At 46.1% G+C, this 21,045-nt stretch overlaps 10 non-coding genes across 10 annotated transcripts; all 10 read right to left on the bottom strand.

Moving 5' to 3' along the window:
• Nucleotides 1-17: 17 nt before the first annotated feature.
• On the bottom strand, nucleotides 18-208 carry LOC130328786 (U2 spliceosomal RNA). Its single transcript, XR_008872653.1, has one exon. It is a non-coding gene; the product is annotated as a U2 spliceosomal RNA (small nuclear RNA).
• Nucleotides 209-2,299: 2,091 nt separating this feature from the next.
• Nucleotides 2,300-2,490, bottom strand: LOC130328787 (U2 spliceosomal RNA). Its single transcript, XR_008872654.1, has one exon. It is a non-coding gene; the product is annotated as a U2 spliceosomal RNA (small nuclear RNA).
• Nucleotides 2,491-4,581: 2,091 nt separating this feature from the next.
• On the bottom strand, nucleotides 4,582-4,772 carry LOC130328812 (U2 spliceosomal RNA). The gene has a single exon (XR_008872676.1). It is a non-coding gene; the product is annotated as a U2 spliceosomal RNA (small nuclear RNA).
• A 2,081-nt stretch (nucleotides 4,773-6,853) lies between these two features.
• On the bottom strand, nucleotides 6,854-7,044 carry LOC130328813 (U2 spliceosomal RNA). Its single transcript, XR_008872677.1, has one exon. It is a non-coding gene; the product is annotated as a U2 spliceosomal RNA (small nuclear RNA).
• Nucleotides 7,045-9,141: 2,097 nt separating this feature from the next.
• On the bottom strand, nucleotides 9,142-9,332 carry LOC130328788 (U2 spliceosomal RNA). Its single transcript, XR_008872655.1, has one exon. It is a non-coding gene; the product is annotated as a U2 spliceosomal RNA (small nuclear RNA).
• Nucleotides 9,333-11,422: 2,090 nt separating this feature from the next.
• Nucleotides 11,423-11,613, bottom strand: LOC130328814 (U2 spliceosomal RNA). Its single transcript, XR_008872678.1, has one exon. It is a non-coding gene; the product is annotated as a U2 spliceosomal RNA (small nuclear RNA).
• Nucleotides 11,614-13,692: 2,079 nt separating this feature from the next.
• LOC130328815 (U2 spliceosomal RNA) lies at nucleotides 13,693-13,883 on the bottom strand. The gene has a single exon (XR_008872679.1). It is a non-coding gene; the product is annotated as a U2 spliceosomal RNA (small nuclear RNA).
• Nucleotides 13,884-15,966: 2,083 nt separating this feature from the next.
• On the bottom strand, nucleotides 15,967-16,159 carry LOC130328820 (U2 spliceosomal RNA). The gene has a single exon (XR_008872684.1). It is a non-coding gene; the product is annotated as a U2 spliceosomal RNA (small nuclear RNA).
• Nucleotides 16,160-18,245: 2,086 nt separating this feature from the next.
• Nucleotides 18,246-18,436, bottom strand: LOC130328816 (U2 spliceosomal RNA). Its single transcript, XR_008872680.1, has one exon. It is a non-coding gene; the product is annotated as a U2 spliceosomal RNA (small nuclear RNA).
• A 2,087-nt stretch (nucleotides 18,437-20,523) lies between these two features.
• On the bottom strand, nucleotides 20,524-20,714 carry LOC130328818 (U2 spliceosomal RNA). The gene has a single exon (XR_008872682.1). It is a non-coding gene; the product is annotated as a U2 spliceosomal RNA (small nuclear RNA).
• Between the last annotated feature and the right edge of the window lie 331 nt (nucleotides 20,715-21,045).

Below are 21,045 nucleotides of genomic sequence, written 5' to 3' on the forward strand. Positions count from 1 at the left end.
TTTTTAACCCTGTAAGGGGGTGGTGCACTGTACCCGAAGATACTGCCATATCGGGTCAATGCATAGGGCGACGGAAGCAAGCTTCGAAATCGGCCCCCGTTCTCAAAAATCCATTTAATATATGGTCCCCAGATAGGGGACGTATCAGATATTAAACTGATAAGAACAGATACTACACTTGATCTTAGCCAAAAGGCCGAGAAGCGATAACCGTGAAAGGGGCGGGCCCAACAAGGTGCCCTTCATGGGCACTATCACTGCTTGCTGTCAGGGAGGCTGCCAGACAATTTTCCATGCACACTCTGGGCTGGGGGGCAGTCAACCACCAGTACACACAGCAGAACCTAAACCCATACCATTATTGCTAAGCAGCAAGACAGGGGCCCATTGCACTCCCACGGGGCCTTTTTAAATGCAATCCATAACCCGGATTTGCCAGGAACCCTTCTTACTCCTCCTACTTGCATGTGACACTGGGCTTAGGATCTGCATAGGAAACACACACACAAGCACACACCTACCTTTGTTGCCTGCAGATGCCTCCTTGGCTGTCCCCAAACGGTATCAAACCAACACCCACGGGAAGCTGTAAGCATAGAGGACATGCCTGCACCCCATTGGACTTACCTGTGTGGGTTAAACCCGGGTTATTTGACAACCTATGGCGGTGATGGTTCTGCTCAGGCAGAGCAGTGCTGATGCTCCTCATAAAGCTGTCGCTGCTGTGAAGGTTCTAGGTGACATCACAAATCCCTATGGTTACATACACAACAAAGCTGGGTTGTTGTTGTTTACACTCTGCAAGGCCTGTGGAAGTGAGTGACATCATAGCACTGTAGTTCTGAGGGTTCTAGATGGATGCAACAATCTCCTGTTGCTTCTATGAAGGCCATAATAGACGACATCACCAAACAGCTCCATAGTCACATACACAGCAAAGGAGAGATGTTGTTTACACCTAGTGATGTCAGTGGTATTGAGTGACATCACAGCACAGTGCTAAGGCTCCTGGGCCTGGACACAGCAGCGGCTGCAATATCTCAACGGAGAATACGTTTATATATATGTGTGTGTGTGCGCGTATATATATATATATATATATATATATATATATATATATATTTCTCCGCCGAAATCACTTTTAAACCCATTTCCACCTTTTTTTCCCTTCTCTTCCTCTTACTTTTTTTTCAAGTTTTTTTACGTTTTTCTCCTTTTCGCCTCTTTTCTGGGCGTATTATTCTTCTTTTTCTTCTTTTTTTTCGTCTAATGCATACCCCATCAGTGCAGCAATGCTTATTCAATACCGCCAGCAGATGGAGACACTGGGGGATAATTTTCTAAGGATTTATACTGATTTTTCCTGTCTGAATTTGTCGCACAGAAAGTTGCAGGCCAAATATGTGTGACATTTCTGCGACTTTAGCTTCTAGAGCATTTTTACAACATTATACATAGGTGCTGAATACATAAAAAGCGACTGTTCAGCGACAGACAAGTCGCATCGGCTGAAAGTAGGCCAGAATGTCAGTCCATGTTGGAGCAGGTTTAGATACAGTCTAAAGTATAGATCTCAAAGTCTGTGCACAGAATTTAGCAAGGGCCTCGCACCTTCTGATGCATCAGGTAGGTGCACAATAGCATAGCCTAACCCTCTGTACTTTGGTCTATATTGATGCGGGACATAGACAGCCAGCTGATGACCAATCCATTAGTGCAATGGATGGCTGGAAGCATTTGTCTTTGCCTTTGCAATACCACAGAAGCAATGCATGGTCAATGTACAGCAATGACACACCTGTGTGAACAGCCAGGAGACCCCCCCCCCCCCCCATGTTATGTTACATAGTTACATAGTTAGTACGGTCGAAAAAAGACATATGTCCATCAAGTTCAACCAGGGAATTAAGGGGTAGGGGTGTGGCGCGATATTGGGGAAGGGATGAGATTTTATATTTCTTCATAAGCATTAATCTTATTTTGTCAATTAGGAACATTCAGCACCCACCCACTATCAAGGCAGCTGCCTATCATGTCATGCCCTACCTGCACAGGTGTGCTGGCTACTCAAATGATCCAATTAAGGAGGCCATTTAGTCAGCAGCAGCAGAAGTCCTGTGCCTGGACGCTCCAACAGCGGCCAGACACAAGCAGAAGCAGAAGCAGCAGAAGCAGCAGCAGCACCACCTTTTGTTTTTTGGCTGCAGCAGCAGCAGCAAGGCCCACAGGGCTGGCTAGCTGGCTAGCCAGCAAGCAGGTAGCAATGAAAGTAGGAATCTTTCTTTTTAACCCTGTAAGGGGGTGGTGCACTGTACCCGAAGATACTGCCATATCGGGTCAATGCATAGGGCGACGGAAGCAAGCTTCGAAATCGGCCCCCGTTCTCAAAAATCCATTTAATATATGGTCCCCAGATAGGGGACGTATCAGATATTAAACTGATAAGAACAGATACTACACTTGATCTTAGCCAAAAGGCCGAGAAGCGATAACCGTGAAAGGGGCGGGCCCAACAAGGTGCCCTTCATGGGCACTATCACTGCTTGCTGTCAGGGAGGCTGCCAGACAATTTTCCATGCACACTCTGGGCTGGGGGGCAGTCAACCACCAGTACACACAGCAGAACCTAAACCCATACCATTATTGCTAAGCAGCAAGACAGGGGCCCATTGCACTCCCACGGGGCCTTTTTAAATGCAATCCATAACCCGGATTTGCCAGGAACCCTTCTTACTCCTCCTACTTGCATGTGACACTGGGCTTAGGATCTGCATAGGAAACACACACACAAGCACACACCTACCTTTGTTGCCTGCAGATGCCTCCTTGGCTGTCCCCAAACGGTATCAAACCAACACCCACGGGAAGCTGTAAGCATAGAGGACATGCCTGCACCCCATTGGACTTACCTGTGTGGGTTAAACCCGGGTTATTTGACAACCTATGGTGGTGATGGTTCTGCTCAGGCAGAGCAGTGCTGATGCTCCTCATAAAGCTGTCGCTGCTGTGAAGGTTCTAGGTGACATCACAAATCCCTATGGTTACATACACAACAAAGCTGGGTTGTTGTTGTTTACACTCTACAAGGCCTGTGGAAGTGAGTGACATCATAGCACTGTAGTTCTGAGGGTTCTAGATGGATGCAACAATCTCCTGTTGCTTCTATGAAGGCCATAATAGACGACATCACCAAACAGCTCCATAGTCACATACACAGCAAAGGAGAGATGTTGTTTACACCTAGTGATGTCAGTGGTATTGAGTGACATCACAGCACAGTGCTAAGGCTCCTGGGCCTGGACACAGCAGCGGCTGCAATATCTCAACGGAGAATACGTTTATATATATGTGTGTGTGTGCGCGTATATATATATATATATATATATATATATATATATATATATATATATTTCTCCGCCGAAATCACTTTTAAACCCATTTCCACCTTTTTTTCCCTTCTCTTCCTCTTACTTTTTTTTCACGTTTTTTTACGTTTTTCTCCTTTTCGCCTCTTTTCTGGGCGTATTATTCTTCTTTTTCTTCTTTTTTTTCGTCTAATGCATACCCCATCAGTGCAGCAATGCTTATTCAATACCGCCAGCAGATGGAGACACTGGGGGATAATTTTCTAAGGATTTATACTGATTTTTCCTGTCTGAATTTGTCGCACAGAAAGTTGCAGGCCAAATATGTGTGACATTTCTGCGACTTTAGCTTCTAGAGCATTTTTACAACATTATACATAGGTGCTGAATACATAAAAAGCGACTGTTCAGCGACAGACAAGTCGCATCGGCTGAAAGTAGGCCAGAATGTCAGTCCATGTTGGAGCAGGTTTAGATACAGTCTAAAGTATAGATCTCAAAGTCTGTGCACAGAATTTAGCAAGGGCCTCGCACCTTCTGATGCATCAGGTAGGTGCACAATAGCATAGCCTAACCCTCTGTACTTTGGTCTATATTGATGCGGGACATAGACAGCCAGCTGATGACCAATCCATTAGTGCAATGGATGGCTGGAAGCATTTGTCTTTGCCTTTGCAATACCACAGAAGCAATGCATGGTCAATGTACAGCAATGACACACCTGTGTGAACAGCCAGGAGACCCCCCCCCCCCATGTTATGTTACATAGTTACATAGTTAGTACGGTCGAAAAAAGACATATGTCCATCAAGTTCAACCAGGGAATTAAGGGGTAGGGGTGTGGCGCGATATTGGGGAAGGGATGAGATTTTATATTTCTTCATAAGCATTAATCTTATTTTGTCAATTAGGAACATTCAGCACCCACCCGCTATCAAGGCAGCTGCCTATCATGTCATGCCCTACCTGCACAGGTGTGCTGGCTACTCAAATGATCCAATTAAGGAGGCCATTTAGTCAGCAGCAGCAGAAGTCCTGTGCCTGGACGCTCCAACAGCGGCCAGACACAAGCAGAAGCAGAAGCAGCAGAAGCAGCAGCAGCACCACCTTTTGTTTTTTGGCTGCAGCAGCAGCAAGGCCCACAGGGCTGGCTAGCTGGCTAGCCAGCAAGCAGGTAGCAATGAAAGTAGGAATCTTTCTTTTTAACCCTGTAAGGGGGTGGTGCACTGTACCCGAAGATACTGCCATATCGGGTCACTGCATAGGGCGACGGAAGCAAGCTTCGAAATCGGCCCCCGTTCTCAAAAATCCATTTAATATATGGTCCCCAGATAGGGGACGTATCAGATATTAAACTGATAAGAACAGATACTACACTTGATCTTAGCCAAAAGGCCGAGAAGCGATAACCGTGAAAGGGGCGGGCCCAACAAGGTGCCCTTCATGGGCACTATCACTGCTTGCTGTCAGGGAGGCTGCCAGACAATTTTCCATGCACACTCTGGGCTGGGGGGCAGTCAACCACCAGTACACACAGCAGAACCTAAACCCATACCATTATTGCTAAGCAGCAAGACAGGGGCCCATTGCACTCCCACGGGGCCTTTTTAAATGCAATCCATAACCCGGATTTGCCAGGAACCCTTCTTACTCCTCCTACTTGCATGTGACACTGGGCTTAGGATCTGCATAGGAAACACACACACAAGCACACACCTACCTTTGTTGCCTGCAGATGCCTCCTTGGCTGTCCCCAAACGGTATCAAACCAACACCCACGGGAAGCTGTAAGCATAGAGGACATGCCTGCACCCCATTGGACTTACCTGTGTGGGTTAAACCCGGGTTATTTGACAACCTATGGCGGTGATGGTTCTGCTCAGGCAGAGCAGTGCTGATGCTCCTCATAAAGCTGTCGCTGCTGTGAAGGTTCTAGGTGACATCACAAATCCCTATGGTTACATACACAACAAAGCTGGGTTGTTGTTGTTTACACTCTGCAAGGCCTGTGGAAGTGAGTGACATCATAGCACTGTAGTTCTGAGGGTTCTAGATGGATGCAACAATCTCCTGTTGCTTCTATGAAGGCCATAATAGACGACATCACCAAACAGCTCCATAGTCACATACACAGCAAAGGAGAGATGTTGTTTACACCTAGTGATGTCAGTGGTATTGAGTGACATCACAGCACAGTGCTAAGGCTCCTGGGCCTGGACACAGCAGCGGCTGCAATATCTCAACGGAGAATACGTTTATATATATGTGTGTGTGTGCGCGTATATATATATATATATATATATATATATATATATATATATATATTTCTCCGCCGAAATCACTTTTAAACCCATTTCCACCTTTTTTTCCCTTCTCTTCCTCTTACTTTTTTTTCACGTTTTTTTACGTTTTTCTCCTTTTCGCCTCTTTTCTGGGCGTATTATTCTTCTTTTTCTTCTTTTTTTTCGTCTAATGCATACCCCATCAGTGCAGCAATGCTTATTCAATACCGCCAGCAGATGGAGACACTGGGGGATAATTTTCTAAGGATTTATACTGATTTTTCCTGTCTGAATTTGTCGCACAGAAAGTTGCAGGCCAAATATGTGTGACATTTCTGCGACTTTAGCTTCTAGAGCATTTTTACAACATTATACATAGGTGCTGAATACATAAAAAGCGACTGTTCAGCGACAGACAAGTCGCATCGGCTGAAAGTAGGCCAGAATGTCAGTCCATGTTGGAGCAGGTTTAGATACAGTCTAAAGTATAGATCTCAAAGTCTGTGCACAGAATTTAGCAAGGGCCTCGCACCTTCTGATGCATCAGGTAGGTGCACAATAGCATAGCCTAACCCTCTGTACTTTGGTCTATATTGATGCGGGACATAGACAGCCAGCTGATGACCAATCCATTAGTGCAATGGATGGCTGGAAGCATTTGTCTTTGCCTTTGCAATACCACAGAAGCAATGCATGGTCAATGTACAGCAATGACACACCTGTGTGAACAGCCAGGAGACCCCCCCCCCCCCATGTTATGTTACATAGTTACATAGTTAGTACGGTCGAAAAAAGACATATGTCCATCAAGTTCAACCAGGGAATTAAGGGGTAGGGGTGTGGCGCGATATTGGGGAAGGGATGAGATTTTATATTTCTTCATAAGCATTAATCTTATTTTGTCAATTAGGAACATTCAGCACCCACCCGCTATCAAGGCAGCTGCCTATCATGTCATGCCCTACCTGCACAGGTGTGCTGGCTACTCAAATGATCCAATTAAGGAGGCCATTTAGTCAGCAGCAGCAGAAGTCCTGTGCCTGGACGCTCCAACAGCGGCCAGACACAAGCAGAAGCAGAAGCAGCAGCAGCACCACCTTTTGTTTTTTGGCTGCAGCAGCAGCAAGGCCCACAGGGCTGGCTAGCTGGCTAGCCAGCAAGCAGGTAGCAATGAAAGTAGGAATCTTTCTTTTTAACCCTGTAAGGGGGTGGTGCACTGTACCCGAAGATACTGCCATATCGGGTCACTGCATAGGGCGACGGAAGCAAGCTTCGAAATCGGCCCCCGTTCTCAAAAATCCATTTAATATATGGTCCCCAGATAGGGGACGTATCAGATATTAAACTGATAAGAACAGATACTACACTTGATCTTAGCCAAAAGGCCGAGAAGCGATAACCGTGAAAGGGGCGGGCCCAACAAGGTGCCCTTCATGGGCACTATCACTGCTTGCTGTCAGGGAGGCTGCCAGACAATTTTCCATGCACACTCTGGGCTGGGGGGCAGTCAACCACCAGTACACACAGCAGAACCTAAACCCATACCATTATTGCTAAGCAGCAAGACAGGGGCCCATTGCACTCCCACGGGGCCTTTTTAAATGCAATCCATAACCCGGATTTGCCAGGAACCCTTCTTACTCCTCCTACTTGCATGTGACACTGGGCTTAGGATCTGCATAGGAAACACACACACAAGCACACACCTACCTTTGTTGCCTGCAGATGCCTCCTTGGCTGTCCCCAAACGGTATCAAACCAACACCCACGGGAAGCTGTAAGCATAGAGGACATGCCTGCACCCCATTGGACTTACCTGTGTGGGTTAAACCCGGGTTATTTGACAACCTATGGCGGTGATGGTTCTGCTCAGGCAGAGCAGTGCTGATGCTCCTCATAAAGCTGTCGCTGCTGTGAAGGTTCTAGGTGACATCACAAATCCCTATGGTTACATACACAACAAAGCTGGGTTGTTGTTGTTTACACTCTGCAAGGCCTGTGGAAGTGAGTGACATCATAGCACTGTAGTTCTGAGGGTTCTAGATGGATGCAACAATCTCCTGTTGCTTCTATGAAGGCCATAATAGACGACATCACCAAACAGCTCCATAGTCACATACACAGCAAAGGAGAGATGTTGTTTACACCTAGTGATGTCAGTGGTATTGAGTGACATCACAGCACAGTGCTAAGGCTCCTGGGCCTGGACACAGCAGCGGCTGCAATATCTCAACGGAGAATACGTTTATATATATGTGTGTGTGTGCGCGTATATATATATATATATATATATATATATATATATATATATATATATTTCTCCGCCGAAATCACTTTTAAACCCATTTCCACCTTTTTTTCCCTTCTCTTCCTCTTACTTTTTTTTCAAGTTTTTTTACGTTTTTCTCCTTTTCGCCTCTTTTCTGGGCGTATTATTCTTCTTTTTCTTCTTTTTTTTCGTCTAATGCATACCCCATCAGTGCAGCAATGCTTATTCAATACCGCCAGCAGATGGAGACACTGGGGGATAATTTTCTAAGGATTTATACTGATTTTTCCTGTCTGAATTTGTCGCACAGAAAGTTGCAGGCCAAATATGTGTGACATTTCTGCGACTTTAGCTTCTAGAGCATTTTTACAACATTATACATAGGTGCTGAATACATAAAAAGCGACTGTTCAGCGACAGACAAGTCGCATCGGCTGAAAGTAGGCCAGAATGTCAGTCCATGTTGGAGCAGGTTTAGATACAGTCTAAAGTATAGATCTCAAAGTCTGTGCACAGAATTTAGCAAGGGCCTCGCACCTTCTGATGCATCAGGTAGGTGCACAATAGCATAGCCTAACCCTCTGTACTTTGGTCTATATTGATGCGGGACATAGACAGCCAGCTGATGACCAATCCATTAGTGCAATGGATGGCTGGAAGCATTTGTCTTTGCCTTTGCAATACCACAGAAGCAATGCATGGTCAATGTACAGCAATGACACACCTGTGTGAACAGCCAGGAGACCCCCCCCCCCCCCCATGTTATGTTACATAGTTACATAGTTAGTACGGTCGAAAAAAGACATATGTCCATCAAGTTCAACCAGGGAATTAAGGGGTAGGGGTGTGGCGCGATATTGGGGAAGGGATGAGATTTTATATTTCTTCATAAGCATTAATCTTATTTTGTCAATTAGGAACATTCAGCACCCACCCACTATCAAGGCAGCTGCCTATCATGTCATGCCCTACCTGCACAGGTGTGCTGGCTACTCAAATGATCCAATTAAGGAGGCCATTTAGTCAGCAGCAGCAGAAGTCCTGTGCCTGGACGCTCCAACAGCGGCCAGACACAAGCAGAAGCAGAAGCAGCAGAAGCAGCAGCAGCACCACCTTTTGTTTTTTGGCTGCAGCAGCAGCAGCAAGGCCCACAGGGCTGGCTAGCTGGCTAGCCAGCAAGCAGGTAGCAATGAAAGTAGGAATCTTTCTTTTTAACCCTGTAAGGGGGTGGTGCACTGTACCCGAAGATACTGCCATATCGGGTCAATGCATAGGGCGACGGAAGCAAGCTTCGAAATCGGCCCCCGTTCTCAAAAATCCATTTAATATATGGTCCCCAGATAGGGGACGTATCAGATATTAAACTGATAAGAACAGATACTACACTTGATCTTAGCCAAAAGGCCGAGAAGCGATAACCGTGAAAGGGGCGGGCCCAACAAGGTGCCCTTCATGGGCACTATCACTGCTTGCTGTCAGGGAGGCTGCCAGACAATTTTCCATGCACACTCTGGGCTGGGGGGCAGTCAACCACCAGTACACACAGCAGAACCTAAACCCATACCATTATTGCTAAGCAGCAAGACAGGGGCCCATTGCACTCCCACGGGGCCTTTTTAAATGCAATCCATAACCCGGATTTGCCAGGAACCCTTCTTACTCCTCCTACTTGCATGTGACACTGGGCTTAGGATCTGCATAGGAAACACACACACAAGCACACACCTACCTTTGTTGCCTGCAGATGCCTCCTTGGCTGTCCCCAAACGGTATCAAACCAACACCCACGGGAAGCTGTAAGCATAGAGGACATGCCTGCACCCCATTGGACTTACCTGTGTGGGTTAAACCCGGGTTATTTGACAACCTATGGTGGTGATGGTTCTGCTCAGGCAGAGCAGTGCTGATGCTCCTCATAAAGCTGTCGCTGCTGTGAAGGTTCTAGGTGACATCACAAATCCCTATGGTTACATACACAACAAAGCTGGGTTGTTGTTGTTTACACTCTACAAGGCCTGTGGAAGTGAGTGACATCATAGCACTGTAGTTCTGAGGGTTCTAGATGGATGCAACAATCTCCTGTTGCTTCTATGAAGGCCATAATAGACGACATCACCAAACAGCTCCATAGTCACATACACAGCAAAGGAGAGATGTTGTTTACACCTAGTGATGTCAGTGGTATTGAGTGACATCACAGCACAGTGCTAAGGCTCCTGGGCCTGGACACAGCAGCGGCTGCAATATCTCAACGGAGAATACGTTTATATATATGTGTGTGTGTGCGCGTATATATATATATATATATATATATATATATATATATATATATATTTCTCCGCCGAAATCACTTTTAAACCCATTTCCACCTTTTTTTCCCTTCTCTTCCTCTTACTTTTTTTTCACGTTTTTTTACGTTTTTCTCCTTTTCGCCTCTTTTCTGGGCGTATTATTCTTCTTTTTCTTCTTTTTTTTCGTCTAATGCATACCCCATCAGTGCAGCAATGCTTATTCAATACCGCCAGCAGATGGAGACACTGGGGGATAATTTTCTAAGGATTTATACTGATTTTTCCTGTCTGAATTTGTCGCACAGAAAGTTGCAGGCCAAATATGTGTGACATTTCTGCGACTTTAGCTTCTAGAGCATTTTTACAACATTATACATAGGTGCTGAATACATAAAAAGCGACTGTTCAGCGACAGACAAGTCGCATCGGCTGAAAGTAGGCCAGAATGTCAGTCCATGTTGGAGCAGGTTTAGATACAGTCTAAAGTATAGATCTCAAAGTCTGTGCACAGAATTTAGCAAGGGCCTCGCACCTTCTGATGCATCAGGTAGGTGCACAATAGCATAGCCTAACCCTCTGTACTTTGGTCTATATTGATGCGGGACATAGACAGCCAGCTGATGACCAATCCATTAGTGCAATGGATGGCTGGAAGCATTTGTCTTTGCCTTTGCAATACCACAGAAGCAATGCATGGTCAATGTACAGCAATGACACACCTGTGTGAACAGCCAGGAGACCCCCCCCCCCCCATGTTATGTTACATAGTTACATAGTTAGTACGGTCGAAAAAAGACATATGTCCATCAAGTTCAACCAGGGAATTAAGGGGTAGGGGTGTGGCGCGATATTGGGGAAGGGATGAGATTTTATATTTCTTCATAAGCATTAATCTTATTTTGTCAATTAGGAACATTCAGCACCCACCCGCTATCAAGGCAGCTGCCTATCATGTCATGCCCTACCTGCACAGGTGTGCTGGCTACTCAAATGATCCAATTAAGGAGGCCATTTAGTCAGCAGCAGCAGAAGTCCTGTGCCTGGACGCTCCAACAGCGGCCAGACACAAGCAGAAGCAGAAGCAGCAGAAGCAGCAGCAGCACCACCTTTTGTTTTTTGGCTGCAGCAGCAGCAAGGCCCACAGGGCTGGCTAGCTGGCTAGCCAGCAAGCAGGTAGCAATGAAAGTAGGAATCTTTCTTTTTAACCCTGTAAGGGGGTGGTGCACTGTACCCGAAGATACTGCCATATCGGGTCACTGCATAGGGCGACGGAAGCAAGCTTCGAAATCGGCCCCCGTTCTCAAAAATCCATTTAATATATGGTCCCCAGATAGGGGACGTATCAGATATTAAACTGATAAGAACAGATACTACACTTGATCTTAGCCAAAAGGCCGAGAAGCGATAACCGTGAAAGGGGCGGGCCCAACAAGGTGCCCTTCATGGGCACTATCACTGCTTGCTGTCAGGGAGGCTGCCAGACAATTTTCCATGCACACTCTGGGCTGGGGGGCAGTCAACCACCAGTACACACAGCAGAACCTAAACCCATACCATTATTGCTAAGCAGCAAGACAGGGGCCCATTGCACTCCCACGGGGCCTTTTTAAATGCAATCCATAACCCGGATTTGCCAGGAACCCTTCTTACTCCTCCTACTTGCATGTGACACTGGGCTTAGGATCTGCATAGGAAACACACACACAAGCACACACCTACCTTTGTTGCCTGCAGATGCCTCCTTGGCTGTCCCCAAACGGTATCAAACCAACACCCACGGGAAGCTGTAAGCATAGAGGACATGCCTGCACCCCATTGGACTTACCTGTGTGGGTTAAACCCGGGTTATTTGACAACCTATGGCGGTGATGGTTCTGCTCAGGCAGAGCAGTGCTGATGCTCCTCATAAAGCTGTCGCTGCTGTGAAGGTTCTAGGTGACATCACAAATCCCTATGGTTACATACACAACAAAGCTGGGTTGTTGTTGTTTACACTCTGCAAGGCCTGTGGAAGTGAGTGACATCATAGCACTGTAGTTCTGAGGGTTCTAGATGGATGCAACAATCTCCTGTTGCTTCTATGAAGGCCATAATAGACGACATCACCAAACAGCTCCATAGTCACATACACAGCAAAGGAGAGATGTTGTTTACACCTAGTGATGTCAGTGGTATTGAGTGACATCACAGCACAGTGCTAAGGCTCCTGGGCCTGGACACAGCAGCGGCTGCAATATCTCAACGGAGAATACGTTTATATATATGTGTGTGTGTGCGCGTATATATATATATATATATATATATATATATATATATATATATTTCTCCGCCGAAATCACTTTTAAACCCATTTCCACCTTTTTTTCCCTTCTCTTCCTCTTACTTTTTTTTCACGTTTTTTTACGTTTTTCTCCTTTTCGCCTCTTTTCTGGGCGTATTATTCTTCTTTTTCTTCTTTTTTTTCGTCTAATGCATACCCCATCAGTGCAGCAATGCTTATTCAATACCGCCAGCAGATGGAGACACTGGGGGATAATTTTCTAAGGATTTATACTGATTTTTCCTGTCTGAATTTGTCGCACAGAAAGTTGCAGGCCAAATATGTGTGACATTTCTGCGACTTTAGCTTCTAGAGCATTTTTACAACATTATACATAGGTGCTGAATACATAAAAAGCGACTGTTCAGCGACAGACAAGTCGCATCGGCTGAAAGTAGGCCAGAATGTCAGTCCATGTTGGAGCAGGTTTAGATACAGTCTAAAGTATAGATCTCAAAGTCTGTGCACAGAATTTAGCAAGGGCCTCGCACCTTCTGATGCATCAGGTAGGTGCACAATAGCATAGCCTAACCCTCTGTACTTTGGTCTATATTGATGCGGGACATAGACAGCCAGCTGATGACCAATCCATTAGTGCAATGGATGGCTGGAAGCATTTGTCTTTGCCTTTGCAATACCACAGAAGCAATGCATGGTCAATGTACAGCAATGACACACCTGTGTGAACAGCCAGGAGACCCCCCCCCCCCCATGTTATGTTACATAGTTACATAGTTAGTACGGTCGAAAAAAGACATATGTCCATCAAGTTCAACCAGGGAATTAAGGGGTAGGGGTGTGGCGCGATATTGGGGAAGGGATGAGATTTTATATTTCTTCATAAGCATTAATCTTATTTTGTCAATTAGGAACATTCAGCACCCACCCGCTATCAAGGCAGCTGCCTATCATGTCATGCCCTACCTGCACAGGTGTGCTGGCTACTCAAATGATCCAATTAAGGAGGCCATTTAGTCAGCAGCAGCAGAAGTCCTGTGCCTGGACGCTCCAACAGCGGCCAGACACAAGCAGAAGCAGAAGCAGCAGCAGCACCACCTTTTGTTTTTTGGCTGCAGCAGCAGCAAGGCCCACAGGGCTGGCTAGCTGGCTAGCCAGCAAGCAGGTAGCAATGAAAGTAGGAATCTTTCTTTTTAACCCTGTAAGGGGGTGGTGCACTGTACCCGAAGATACTGCCATATCGGGTCACTGCATAGGGCGACGGAAGCAAGCTTCGAAATCGGCCCCCGTTCTCAAAAATCCATTTAATATATGGTCCCCAGATAGGGGACGTATCAGATATTAAACTGATAAGAACAGATACTACACTTGATCTTAGCCAAAAGGCCGAGAAGCGATAACCGTGAAAGGGGCGGGCCCAACAAGGTGCCCTTCATGGGCACTATCACTGCTTGCTGTCAGGGAGGCTGCCAGACAATTTTCCATGCACACTCTGGGCTGGGGGGCAGTCAACCACCAGTACACACAGCAGAACCTAAACCCATACCATTATTGCTAAGCAGCAAGACAGGGGCCCATTGCACTCCCACGGGGCCTTTTTAAATGCAATCCATAACCCGGATTTGCCAGGAACCCTTCTTACTCCTCCTACTTGCATGTGACACTGGGCTTAGGATCTGCATAGGAAACACACACACAAGCACACACCTACCTTTGTTGCCTGCAGATGCCTCCTTGGCTGTCCCCAAACGGTATCAAACCAACACCCACGGGAAGCTGTAAGCATAGAGGACATGCCTGCACCCCATTGGACTTACCTGTGTGGGTTAAACCCGGGTTATTTGACAACCTATGGCGGTGATGGTTCTGCTCAGGCAGAGCAGTGCTGATGCTCCTCATAAAGCTGTCGCTGCTGTGAAGGTTCTAGGTGACATCACAAATCCCTATGGTTACATACACAACAAAGCTGGGTTGTTGTTGTTTACACTCTGCAAGGCCTGTGGAAGTGAGTGACATCATAGCACTGTAGTTCTGAGGGTTCTAGATGGATGCAACAATCTCCTGTTGCTTCTATGAAGGCCATAATAGACGACATCACCAAACAGCTCCATAGTCACATACACAGCAAAGGAGAGATGTTGTTTACACCTAGTGATGTCAGTGGTATTGAGTGACATCACAGCACAGTGCTAAGGCTCCTGGGCCTGGACACAGCAGCGGCTGCAATATCTCAACGGAGAATACGTTTATATATATGTGTGTGTGTGCGCGTATATATATATATATATATATATATATATATATATATATTTCTCCGCCGAAATCACTTTTAAACCCATTTCCACCTTTTTTTCCCTTCTCTTCCTCTTACTTTTTTTTCACGTTTTTTTACGTTTTTCTCCTTTTCGCCTCTTTTCTGGGCGTATTATTCTTCTTTTTCTTCTTTTTTTTCGTCTAATGCATACCCCATCAGTGCAGCAATGCTTATTCAATACCGCCAGCAGATGGAGACACTGGGGGATAATTTTCTAAGGATTTATACTGATTTTTCCTGTCTGAATTTGTCGCACAGAAAGTTGCAGGCCAAATATGTGTGACATTTCTGCGACTTTAGCTTCTAGAGCATTTTTACAACATTATACATAGGTGCTGAATACATAAAAAGCGACTGTTCAGCGACAGACAAGTCGCATCGGCTGAAAGTAGGCCAGAATGTCAGTCCATGTTGGAGCAGGTTTAGATACAGTCTAAAGTATAGATCTCAAAGTCTGTGCACAGAATTTAGCAAGGGCCTCGCACCTTCTGATGCATCAGGTAGGTGCACAATAGCATAGCCTAACCCTCTGTACTTTGGTCTATATTGATGCGGGACATAGACAGCCAGCTGATGACCAATCCATTAGTGCAATGGATGGCTGGAAGCATTTGTCTTTGCCTTTGCAATACCACAGAAGCAATGCATGGTCAATGTACAGCAATGACACACCTGTGTGAACAGCCAGGAGACCCCCCCCCCCCATGTTATGTTACATAGTTACATAGTTAGTACGGTCGAAAAAAGACATATGTCCATCAAGTTCAACCAGGGAATTAAGGGGTAGGGGTGTGGCGCGATATTGGGGAAGGGATGAGATTTTATATTTCTTCATAAGCATTAATCTTATTTTGTCAATTAGGAACATTCAGCACCCACCCGCTATCAAGGCAGCTGCCTATCATGTCATGCCCTACCTGCACAGGTGTGCTGGCTACTCAAATGATCCAATTAAGGAGGCCATTTAGTCAGCAGCAGCAGAAGTCCTGTGCCTGGACGCTCCAACAGCGGCCAGACACAAGCAGAAGCAGAAGCAGCAGAAGCAGCAGCAGCACCACCTTTTGTTTTTTGGCTGCAGCAGCAGCAAGGCCCACAGGGCTGGCTAGCTGGCTAGCCAGCAAGCAGGTAGCAATGAAAGTAGGAATCTTTCTTTTTAACCCTGTAAGGGGGTGGTGCACTGTACCCGAAGATACTGCCATATCGGGTCAATGCATAGGGCGACGGAAGAGCAAGCTTCGAAATCGGCCTCCGTTCTCAAAAATCCATTTAATATATGGTCCCCAGATAGGGGACGTATCAGATATTAAACTGATAAGAACAGATACTACACTTGATCTTAGCCAAAAGGCCGAGAAGCGATAACCGTGAAAGGGGCGGGCCCAACAAGGTGCCCTTCATGGGCACTATCACTGCTTGCTGTCAGGGAGGCTGCCAGACAATTTTCCATGCACACTCTGGGCTGGGGGGCAGTCAACCACCAGTACACACAGCAGAACCTAAACCCATACCATTATTGCTAAGCAGCAAGACAGGGGCCCATTGCACTCCCACGGGGCCTTTTTAAATGCAATCCATAACCCGGATTTGCCAGGAACCCTTCTTACTCCTCCTACTTGCATGTGACACTGGGCTTAGGATCTGCATAGGAAACACACACACAAGCACACACCTACCTTTGTTGCCTGCAGATGCCTCCTTGGCTGTCCCCAAACGGTATCAAACCAACACCCACGGGAAGCTGTAAGCATAGAGGACATGCCTGCACCCCATTGGACTTACCTGTGTGGGTTAAACCCGGGTTATTTGACAACCTATGGCGGTGATGGTTCTGCTCAGGCAGAGCAGTGCTGATGCTCCTCATAAAGCTGTCGCTGCTGTGAAGGTTCTAGGTGACATCACAAATCCCTATGGTTACATACACAACAAAGCTGGGTTGTTGTTGTTTACACTCTGCAAGGCCTGTGGAAGTGAGTGACATCATAGCACTGTAGTTCTGAGGGTTCTAGATGGATGCAACAATCTCCTGTTGCTTCTATGAAGGCCATAATAGACGACATCACCAAACAGCTCCATAGTCACATACACAGCAAAGGAGAGATGTTGTTTATACCTAGTGATGTCAGTGGTATTGAGTGACATCACAGCACAGTGCTAAGGCTCCTGGGCCTGGACACAGCAGCGGCTGCAATATCTCAACGGAGAATACGTTTATATATATATATGTGTGTGTGTGCGCGTATATATATATATATATATATATATATATATATATATATATATATATTTCTCCGCCGAAATCACTTTTAAACCCATTTCCACCTTTTTTTCCCTTCTCTTCCTCTTACTTTTTTTTCACGTTTTTTTACGTTTTTCTCCTTTTCGCCTCTTTTCTGGGCGTATTATTCTTCTTTTTCTTCTTTTTTTTCGTCTAATGCATACCCCATCAGTGCAGCAATGCTTATTCAATACCGCCAGCAGATGGAGACACTGGGGGATAATTTTCTAAGGATTTATACTGATTTTTCCTGTCTGAATTTGTCGCACAGAAAGTTGCAGGCCAAATATGTGTGACATTTCTGCGACTTTAGCTTCTAGAGCATTTTTACAACATTATACATAGGTGCTGAATACATAAAAAGCGACTGTTCAGCGACAGACAAGTCGCATCGGCTGAAAGTAGGCCAGAATGTCAGTCCATGTTGGAGCAGGTTTAGATACAGTCTAAAGTATAGATCTCAAAGTCTGTGCACAGAATTTAGCAAGGGCCTCGCACCTTCTGATGCATCAGGTAGGTGCACAATAGCATAGCCTAACCCTCTGTACTTTGGTCTATATTGATGCGGGACATAGACAGCCAGCTGATGACCAATCCATTAGTGCAATGGATGGCTGGAAGCATTTGTCTTTGCCTTTGCAATACCACAGAAGCAATGCATGGTCAATGTACAGCAATGACACACCTGTGTGAACAGCCAGGAGACCCCCCCCCCCCATGTTATGTTACATAGTTACATAGTTAGTACGGTCGAAAAAAGACATATGTCCATCAAGTTCAACCAGGGAATTAAGGGGTAGGGGTGTGGCGCGATATTGGGGAAGGGATGAGATTTTATATTTCTTCATAAGCATTAATCTTATTTTGTCAATTAGGAACATTCAGCACCCACCCGCTATCAAGGCAGCTGCCTATCATGTCATGCCCTACCTGCACAGGTGTGCTGGCTACTCAAATGATCCAATTAAGGAGGCCATTTAGTCAGCAGCAGCAGAAGTCCTGTGCCTGGACGCTCCAACAGCGGCCAGACACAAGCAGAAGCAGAAGCAGCAGCAGCACCACCTTTTGTTTTTTGGCTGCAGCAGCAGCAAGGCCCACAGGGCTGGCTAGCTGGCTAGCCAGCAAGCAGGTAGCAATGAAAGTAGGAATCTTTCTTTTTAACCCTGTAAGGGGGTGGTGCACTGTACCCGAAGATACTGCCATATCGGGTCACTGCATAGGGCGACGGAAGCAAGCTTCGAAATCGGCCCCCGTTCTCAAAAATCCATTTAATATATGGTCCCCAGATAGGGGACGTATCAGATATTAAACTGATAAGAACAGATACTACACTTGATCTTAGCCAAAAGGCCGAGAAGCGATAACCGTGAAAGGGGCGGGCCCAACAAGGTGCCCTTCATGGGCACTATCACTGCTTGCTGTCAGGGAGGCTGCCAGACAATTTTCCATGCACACTCTGGGCTGGGGGGCAGTCAACCACCAGTACACACAGCAGAACCTAAACCCATACCATTATTGCTAAGCAGCAAGACAGGGGCCCATTGCACTCCCACGGGGCCTTTTTAAATGCAATCCATAACCCGGATTTGCCAGGAACCCTTCTTACTCCTCCTACTTGCATGTGACACTGGGCTTAGGATCTGCATAGGAAACACACACACAAGCACACACCTACCTTTGTTGCCTGCAGATGCCTCCTTGGCTGTCCCCAAACGGTATCAAACCAACACCCACGGGAAGCTGTAAGCATAGAGGACATGCCTGCACCCCATTGGACTTACCTGTGTGGGTTAAACCCGGGTTATTTGACAACCTATGGCGGTGATGGTTCTGCTCAGGCAGAGCAGTGCTGATGCTCCTCATAAAGCTGTCGCTGCTGTGAAGGTTCTAGGTGACATCACAAATCCCTATGGTTACATACACAACAAAGCTGGGTTGTTGTTGTTTACACTCTGCAAGGCCTGTGGAAGTGAGTGACATCATAGCACTGTAGTTCTGAGGGTTCTAGATGGATGCAACAATCTCCTGTTGCTTCTATGAAGGCCATAATAGACGACATCACCAAACAGCTCCATAGTCACATACACAGCAAAGGAGAGATGTTGTTTACACCTAGTGATGTCAGTGGTATTGAGTGACATCACAGCACAGTGCTAAGGCTCCTGGGCCTGGACACAGCAGCGGCTGCAATATCTCAACGGAGAATACGTTTATATATATGTGTGTGTGTGCGCGTATATATATATATATATATATATATATATATATATATATATATTTCTCCGCCGAAATCACTTTTAAACCCATTTCCACCTTTTTTTCCCTTCTCTTCCTCTTACTTTTTTTTCACGTTTTTTTACGTTTTTCTCCTTTTCGCCTCTTTTCTGGGCGTATTATTCTTCTTTTTCTTCTTTTTTTTCGTCTAATGCATACCCCATCAGTGCAGCAATGCTTATTCAATACCGCCAGCAGATGGAGACACTGGGGGATAATTTTCTAAGGATTTATACTGATTTTTCCTGTCTGAATTTGTCGCACAGAAAGTTGCAGGCCAAATATGTGTGACATTTCTGCGACTTTAGCTTCTAGAGCATTTTTACAACATTATACATAGGTGCTGAATACATAAAAAGCGACTGTTCAGCGACAGACAAGTCGCATCGGCTGAAAGTAGGCCAGAATGTCAGTCCATGTTGGAGCAGGTTTAGATACAGTCTAAAGTATAGATCTCAAAGTCTGTGCACAGAATTTAGCAAGGGCCTCGCACCTTCTGATGCATCAGGTAGGTGCACAATAGCATAGCCTAACCCTCTGTACTTTGGTCTATATTGATGCGGGACATAGACAGCCAGCTGATGACCAATCCATTAGTGCAATGGATGGCTGGAAGCATTTGTCTTTGCCTTTGCAATACCACAGAAGCAATGCATGGTCAATGTACAGCAATGACACACCTGTGTGAACAGCCAGGAGACCCCCCCCCCCCATGTTATGTTACATAGTTACATAGTTAGTACGGTCGAAAAAAGACATATGTCCATCAAGTTCAACCAGGGAATTAAGGGGTAGGGGTGTGGCGCGATATTGGGGAAGGGATGAGATTTTATATTTCTTCATAAGCATTAATCTTATTTTGTCAATTAGGAACATTCAGCACCCACCCGCTATCAAGGCAGCTGCCTATCATGTCATGCCCTACCTGCACAGGTGTGCTGGCTACTCAAATGATCCAATTAAGGAGGCCATTTAGTCAGCAGCAGCAGAAGTCCTGTGCCTGGACGCTCCAACAGCGGCCAGACACAAGCAGAAGCAGAAGCAGCAGAAGCAGCAGCAGCACCACCTTTTGTTTTTTGGCTGCAGCAGCAGCAAGGCCCACAGGGCTGGCTAGCTGGCTAGCCAGCAAGCAGGTAGCAATGAAAGTAGGAATCTTTCTTTTTAACCCTGTAAGGGGGTGGTGCACTGTACCCGAAGATACTGCCATATCGGGTCAATGCATAGCGCGACGGAAGCAAGCTTCGAAATCGGCCTCCGTTCTCAAAAATCCATTTAATATATGGTCCCCAGATAGGGGACGTATCAGATATTAAACTGATAAGAACAGATACTACACTTGATCTTAGCCAAAAGGCCGAGAAGCGATAACCGTGAAAGGGGCGGGCCCAACAAGGTGCCCTTCATGGGCACTATCACTGCTTGCTGTCAGGGAGGCTGCCAGACAATTTTCCATGCACACTCTGGGCTGGGGGGCAGTCAACCACCAGTACACACAGCAGAACCTAAACCCATACCATTATTGCTAAGCAGCAAGACAGGGGCCCATTGCACTCCCACGGGGCCTTTTTAAATGCAATCCATAACCCGGATTTGCCAGGAACCCTTCTTACTCCTCCTACTTGCATGTGACACTGGGCTTAGGATCTGCATAGGAAACACACACACAAGCACACACCTACCTTTGTTGCCTGCAGATG

Source organism: Hyla sarda, unplaced genomic scaffold (assembly GCF_029499605.1).
Source record: "Hyla sarda isolate aHylSar1 unplaced genomic scaffold, aHylSar1.hap1 scaffold_314, whole genome shotgun sequence".
Classification (NCBI taxonomy): domain Eukaryota; kingdom Metazoa; phylum Chordata; class Amphibia; order Anura; family Hylidae; genus Hyla; species Hyla sarda.